This window comes from Mus caroli, unplaced genomic scaffold (genome assembly GCF_978045245.1).
Source record: "Mus caroli unplaced genomic scaffold, Mus_caroli_1 scaffold_2, whole genome shotgun sequence".
Taxonomy (NCBI): Eukaryota; Metazoa; Chordata; class Mammalia; order Rodentia; family Muridae; genus Mus; species Mus caroli.
The window spans coordinates 94,233,735-94,240,438 of record NW_028227257.1 but is presented as its reverse complement, the minus strand read 5'-3'; the positions used below and the strand labels follow the sequence as shown (position 1 = coordinate 94,240,438).

The 6,704-nt window shown below is 43.6% G+C and overlaps 1 non-coding gene across 1 annotated transcript; it reads right to left on the bottom strand.

Moving 5' to 3' along the window:
* Positions 1-3,050: 3,050 nt before the first annotated feature.
* On the bottom strand, positions 3,051-3,127 carry Trnak-cuu (transfer RNA lysine (anticodon CUU)). Its single transcript has one exon. It is a non-coding gene; the product is annotated as a tRNA-Lys (tRNA).
* Positions 3,128-6,704: the final 3,577 nt, after the last annotated feature.

Below are 6,704 nucleotides of genomic sequence, written 5' to 3'. Positions count from 1 at the left end.
ACCAATGAAGAGAAGGGATTAGTGGACTGATCCCACAAATGAAAAAACTCTTCTGAATGATAATAAATCAATAGAGGGACCAATTGTACAAGAATGCAAAAATCATAATTTTTTGCAGAAAAGGCACTGGCTGAGAGGCAGGGGTGAGGTTATCAAGACAAACCCACCAAGTTTCATTTGGAGGAACTAAATATTGGCTACTAATATCAGGTGCAAGGTCAGTATTACAAAGATGGGCATAGTATGAAGGGGGTGTATTAGAAGTCACACAGAGGCCCAATCCTTAGACCTGATAGAGAGATAAACCATTCCACTCTTCGGGTTGCCAGCAGCAATGGTGGGAATTATTTGTAGGGGTAAAATGGCCAGAAACAGCAATGCCTTCATAAAAAAAAAGGGTTGGGAATGGTAACACAGCCAGCAATCATCAACAAGATTAGGGGAGGTGGCATTGAGTGTAAGAAAAGTTTGATTCACTAAGGTGAGGATAAAGATCCTAGTCTGAATGGAGGGGGTGGATTGACTATGGGAGCAAGGGAAGTTTCTGAGGTAAAAGTATGAGTAGTTTCTGTAAAAGGTGGAGGGTCAGGTTTTTTTGTTTGTTTTGTTTTGTTTTGTTTTTTGGTGGCTGTGGATGAGGGACTAAAACAGGGTTGGGACCAATAGGAACTGGCAATTTGGCATGAACAGGTTCTTTGAGGAGCTTAATGGTAAAGGTGAGGCCAGCATCTGTGCCTGATTGATAAAGGCAGAGACACCATGAGAATCCCCACGCCCAATCTTTGGACTTAGCATGGTCTGTAAATGTAGGGGGAGGCACCAACCTGAGGTGACATGGTCAGAATTTTTACAGAGAGGATTGATATTTATAGAATTCTGGGGGCGTGGGAAATTCGGGAGACAATAATATAATCCCAGGAGGAGATAGGATTCCAATAGACTGCTACTGAGGTCTCACACCACAGCTGGCACAATAAAATTCAGTTTTGCCACCACACTTATGATGGAAAGCATGGCCACAATGATGCCCTGGGCAAACATAAAAATCTGTATCTTGAAGTAAGGTTTTCCTGATGGAATTTTTGCAACCTGGTTTGACTGACTGATGAACCGAAATCCAGAAATTATAAGGATAATAACTCTGGGTGTTGGGCATATAATCTTCTGGAGCTTTATATAAGTCTAGCTAGTATTCAAGGCACCAAGGAGCTGCAGCTCCCTGTGCTAGTTTACAAAGATTGGGGTAAGGCTGGCTGGCCACCAAATATTGGTGGAAATCTTGGAAGTGGCCCAGACAACATCATTTCTCTCTGAGAGGACCACCCAAGTGTAATTCCAAGCGATATGTCTATTATTAGGAGATTTGGGTGGAGGCAGTTGAAGGTTGGTGGTTATTCTAGTCAGCCACAGTATCACGAGTATCTTTGTCTGGAGCAGCATCTGAAAAAGAAATGAGATTTGTCTCAGGAGGAGACGGTCGCTTCATTCCGGACACAGGTGGGTTAACAGTTTTTACTAGCTGCTCTGGTAACCATCTTGGACCAACCTTGTCTTTGTTATAGATGCAAGCAGACTTTGGTCCCCAAATAAGGATGGGATCTGGTCCTTTCCATTGTCCAGTGAGGAGAATCTCCCCATCGCATTAATGCATGAGAATCCTTTGATTTAGGATGCCACAGGTGGCCAGTTGCTGACCTGTCTTCATTGTCCAGGGACAAGAAGTTAAGAACAAAAAGAGCCAGACTGAGCCTGTTTCGAGGAGTCAAGGGGAAATAAGCATCTGTAACTTCAGCCAAGTGCTGAAGCATATTTTTTTTTAAAGTCTGATGGACTCATTCTATGATGCCCTGGCCCTGAGGATTATAGGGAACACCAGTGACATGTTTGATGGCAAACTGGGAACAAAACAGTTGGAACTTGGTTCCTATATAACTGGGGCCATTGTCAGTTTTAATGATCTGTGGTCTTCCCATGGTAGCCATGCACTATAAAGTGTGTGCTATCACATCACGTGATGCCTCTCCAGAAAGGGGAGATGCATGTATAAATCCACTATAGGTATCAACTGTGACATGCACATATTTTAACCTTCCAAAGGAGGGAAAATGAGTAATATCCATCTGCCATCATTCACTAGGGATGAGTTCCCTAGGGTTAACTCCCAGGTGAGGAGCTGGCAGCAGAGTGGCACATCCACCACAGTACTTAACAATTTCTCTTGCTTGATCTCTAGAAATCTTGAATATTTGGAACAAGGTAGAGGCATTTAAGTGATGCAGAGCATGAGCCCAGTTAGCCAAATCTATGGAATCAAGTAGGGCGGGGAATGCTGCTCAAGTGACCCTATTGGCCAGGGCTTTTCCATGTGACAGAGGACCACCCAGACCAGAATGGGCTCTCAAATATCCCACAAAAAATGGCACTGTCCTTTTAATGATTAGGGATTGAATCCCCACAAATAATTTGGAAGCAGCAGAAGCAGGCTTGATATATGGAACTGTCTCTAAAACATGAATTGAATGGGCCAGGTAGGCACTATCAGTATAAAAATTAAATGGGGTCATTGGTAACATTTTGAAAACCTGAAGGACTGCAAACAATAGTACTAGCTGGGTAGAGGAATATGGGGACTGCACTGAAGTAACCTGATCTTGTACAACATAGGCAGCTTTGCCTGTTGAGAACCATTTGTAAACACCAAGGTGCCTTCAAGGAGTGGAGTGTTGGAGGTGACTTTGGGGAAAATCAAGGAATGTATCTTTACAAATTGTATAAGTGGATCATTTGGATAATGATTATCTATGGTGCCCAAAAAGGAGGCACAGGCTATGGCCCAATCATCATTACATTGAAAAAGCCATTCAACTTGATCTGAGGTATAAGGAGTAATGATAATATCAGGATCTTTGCCAAAATATTGTCTGGACATTTCCCCCTGTGACAGTTAGGGCAGTAGACAAGGAGTAATAGGTTGCTAAGACCTTACTTGAACTTGAGGGGAGATATACCCGTAACAAAGGACATCCTTTTTGTCAGGAGTCTGGGGCTGCTGCCAAACCAACATGGGGCTCAAACACATGACCCTGAGATTAAGAGTCTCATGCTCTACCAACTGAGCTAGCCAGGCTGTTTGTAATTAAAGTAAGTTTTTTTTTTTTTCCTAGAAAATGGTACCTATTGTATTTATTCATATTTATTTCTTTGTTAGTGTTAGTTTAGATACTTATTTATTTTTATTAGATATTTTCTTCATTTACATCTCAAATGTTATCACAAAAGTCCCCTATACCCTCCCCCTGCCCTGCTCCCCAACCACCCACTCCCACTTCCTGGCCTTGGCATTCCCAGGTACTGGGGCATATAATCTTCACAAGACCATGGGCCTCTCCTGCCAATGATGGCCAACTAGGACATCTTCTGCTACATATGCAGCCAAAGACAAGAGCTCTGGGGATACTGGTTAGTTCATATTGTTGTTCCTCCGATAGGGTTGCAGACCCCTTCAGCTCCTTGGGTACTTTCTCTAGCTCCTCCATTGGGGGTCCTGTGTTCCATCCAATAGATGGCTGTGAGCATCCACTTCTGTATTTGCCAGGCACTAGCATAGCCTCACAAGAGATAGTTATATCAGGGTCCTGTCAGCAAAATCTTGCTGGTATATGCAATAGTGTCTGGGTTTGGATATTAGCCCAGAAACTTAGAATACCCAAGATACAATTTGCAAAACACATGAAACTCAAGAAGAAGCAAGATCAAAGTGTGGATACTTTGTTCCTCCTTGGAATGGGAAACAAAATACCCATGGAGTGAGTTACAGAGACAATGTTTGGAGCTGAGACAGAAGGAAGGACCATTCAGAGACTGCCCCACTGGGGAATCCATCCCATAAAGCAAGTTTTTTGGCGCCTCTGAAGGGCGGCGCCAATCTCATGGCTTGCTCCGGTCCCTGCACAAAGGCAGACATATTCTGCGAGTGATTTAGAATGGTGGTGTTTAAGAATATCTTGTCACGTAGGGTTGGCTTTTTCAAAGCTAAGGTGTTTAATAAAGGTGTTTTCAGGCTCTTGAACCCCAAACAAGCACTCAGCCATCTTTGTCAGGCGGTCAATAAAAAAATTGTAAGATTTGTCTGTGTCCTGTAGCACTTTCGTGAGGGCAACAGAGTAGCTCAATTTTGGGGGCAGTTTTTTCCAAGTGGCCAAGCACACCTGGTGGACCTGAGCCAGGAGGCCAGGGGAAAAGAGCATTTGGAGCTCCAAGGTGTTATAAGGTAGTTCGCCCAAAATCTTTTTGAGGTCCATGAATTAGTGTCTGGTCTCGTGCACGATTTTTAGTTCCTGTCTCTTTTGCCGTCTCTTCCACTCCTGATTTCCATAATACAAAGTCGCAGCCAGTGAGTGTGGCTTGAGCGAGCTGCGAAAATTCTTTAAGTATAAGCCATCCCTCTGTAGAGGATTCAAGGAGTGCCTAAGTGGAGGGAGCAGTGTCACTCATACATAATTAGACACTGCCGCTTTAACTTTTTCCAGAATCTTAAAATCTAGCGATTGATAATGATAATGGGGTGGGGCATCATCAGTTCCCACCAAGGGTGCCGCAGGGGCATCCTTGATCACCTGTGAGTTGGGCTGAACCTCCTCATCTGTATCTCCCTCTTCCTCACCCGCTCTCTGGCTTTCAGCCAAGTTAGTTTTGTGGGACAGGGAATCTCTAGGGACTGTGGTTCCACTCCTTAGGGCGAGAAGGAAAGCTAGGGTCTTCATATTGTGATCTTTTTTAGTTTTAACAGAGACCTGAGGCTGCTGGGGGGTGGGGGGAGGTGTTAGATCACTCAATTCTGCCTCTAATGACCGGAGGGCTCTGAACAATTGTCTTTACCATATGGCACAGGAATGCTACTTCAGCAGTTAACTGGCAGCAAGCCCCGGGCATGGTTGGTGGACCAAAAATCCCATAGGGTGGTGAAAAAAAGAAACATGGAAGTGTAGCAGTGCCTCTCAGGGGAGGGGCCGAGGCTAGGGCAATTGTGGCTCTCTTTGGTGGATTGCAATAACTCTCCTATTCATATTGAGCTGCCTCCCCCAGAGAGTCACCTCATCTATGGGCTGAAGGTCATCATCAAGATCAATGAGGGGAGGGTAAGGGTGTGCCTTCTTAATTTCCTCCCTAGGTGGGGGGTCAAAGAAAGATCCTTAATGGGAGGTAAAGGGGGGAGATCTGAGACACCATCAGCCACAGAAGGCCAGACAAACAAAGGTTCCTCTCTTAAAGGAATGCGGTGTATGAATCACCAGGTTAGCAGAAGGAGGATGGGAGATGTATTCTTTAAGAGACTGCTCTCTCTCAGACACCAAGTGTTGGAGATCTGGCCATTCAGGGATGGTTTTAAGAATGTCACTAATGAGAGGCCAGTAGTTATATGCCATAACAGGTATTTTTATAAGTCCAAATGCTTTGTAATAATCTTTGAAGCAATCACCAGCTCTGTGCCACCTCTTTTCTTCAATCGTTCCCTCTTCAGGGAAGCATGAACAAATGTCTCTCACAAAGTCTAAAAATTTCTTTAAATCCTTTTTTTTTTTAACCCTAGTACCCTGCGTCTTGAGGGACTCTTTAAGCACTGACACAAAAAGTGACTGTTTAGAAAATGTTTGTCCCATGTCTGACCTTAAATACCTTAAGATCTACCCCACGACAGATTGGACCATGGCATTGTGTCGAACTGAAGCTGCTCTCTGGTGCTTCCTGAGATGAGTGGTAGGCCTACACTGCAATGATAAGCAGCATCTCTCCTCTGTGACCCCCTGGGGTCCCTGTTCCGGCCCCAGTTTGTCTGGACTTTCGGGAGAGTTGACAGGGATGGTGGATCATCTCTGGAGAGAATGGGGGGACAAGAGACTGCAAAGAACAGACAGCATTCAGGAGGTCTGATCAAGCTGACAAATCTTAATTGTTCTCACACAGGTTATATATTCATAGAAGCAGGATATGGGGTAAGGGGGATGAAGTTTGGTCGTTTTGTCTCTGGGAGAACAGGATTTTGGCTGGGTAAAAAGTTCAGCAGGAAAAACAAAACAGAATGGATTGCTAGATACCTGTCCACATGATCTATAGCTATTTGATCTCAACTGGGAATTTCTAGGCACCTGTGCTCAAAATCCATAGTTGTTTGTTCTTAACTATGTTAGTACTTTCCCAGAGAGGCCAAGACTTTGTGCCTGTAAGCACTTATGGCTGACAAGGCAGTTAATGTTCAAACAAGGTTGGTCCCAACAGTTTTTGGCTTCTTTGTCACTAATCAAATGTCTGTAAGTGTATGGATTTATTTCTGGGACCTTGATTAGATTCCATTGATCAACCTGTCTCTTTCTATACCAATACCATGTAGTTTTTGGTATTATTCCTCTGTAGTAAATATTGAGATTCCTCCAGAGTTCTTTTATTGTTTAGGATTGTTTCTGCAATCTTCTTGTTGTTTTTGGTAGTGGTGTTGTTGTTGTTGTTTTTCCATATGAAGTTGAGAATTGCTCATTCAAGGTCTGTACAAAATTTTGTAGGAATTTTGTGGGAATTATATTGAAGTTGAAGACTGCTTTTGCTAAAATGGCCATTTTCACTATGTTAATTCTAACAATCCATGAGCATGGGAGATCTTTCCAACTTCTGATTTCTTCAATTTCGTTCTTGAAGGACTTGGAGTTCTG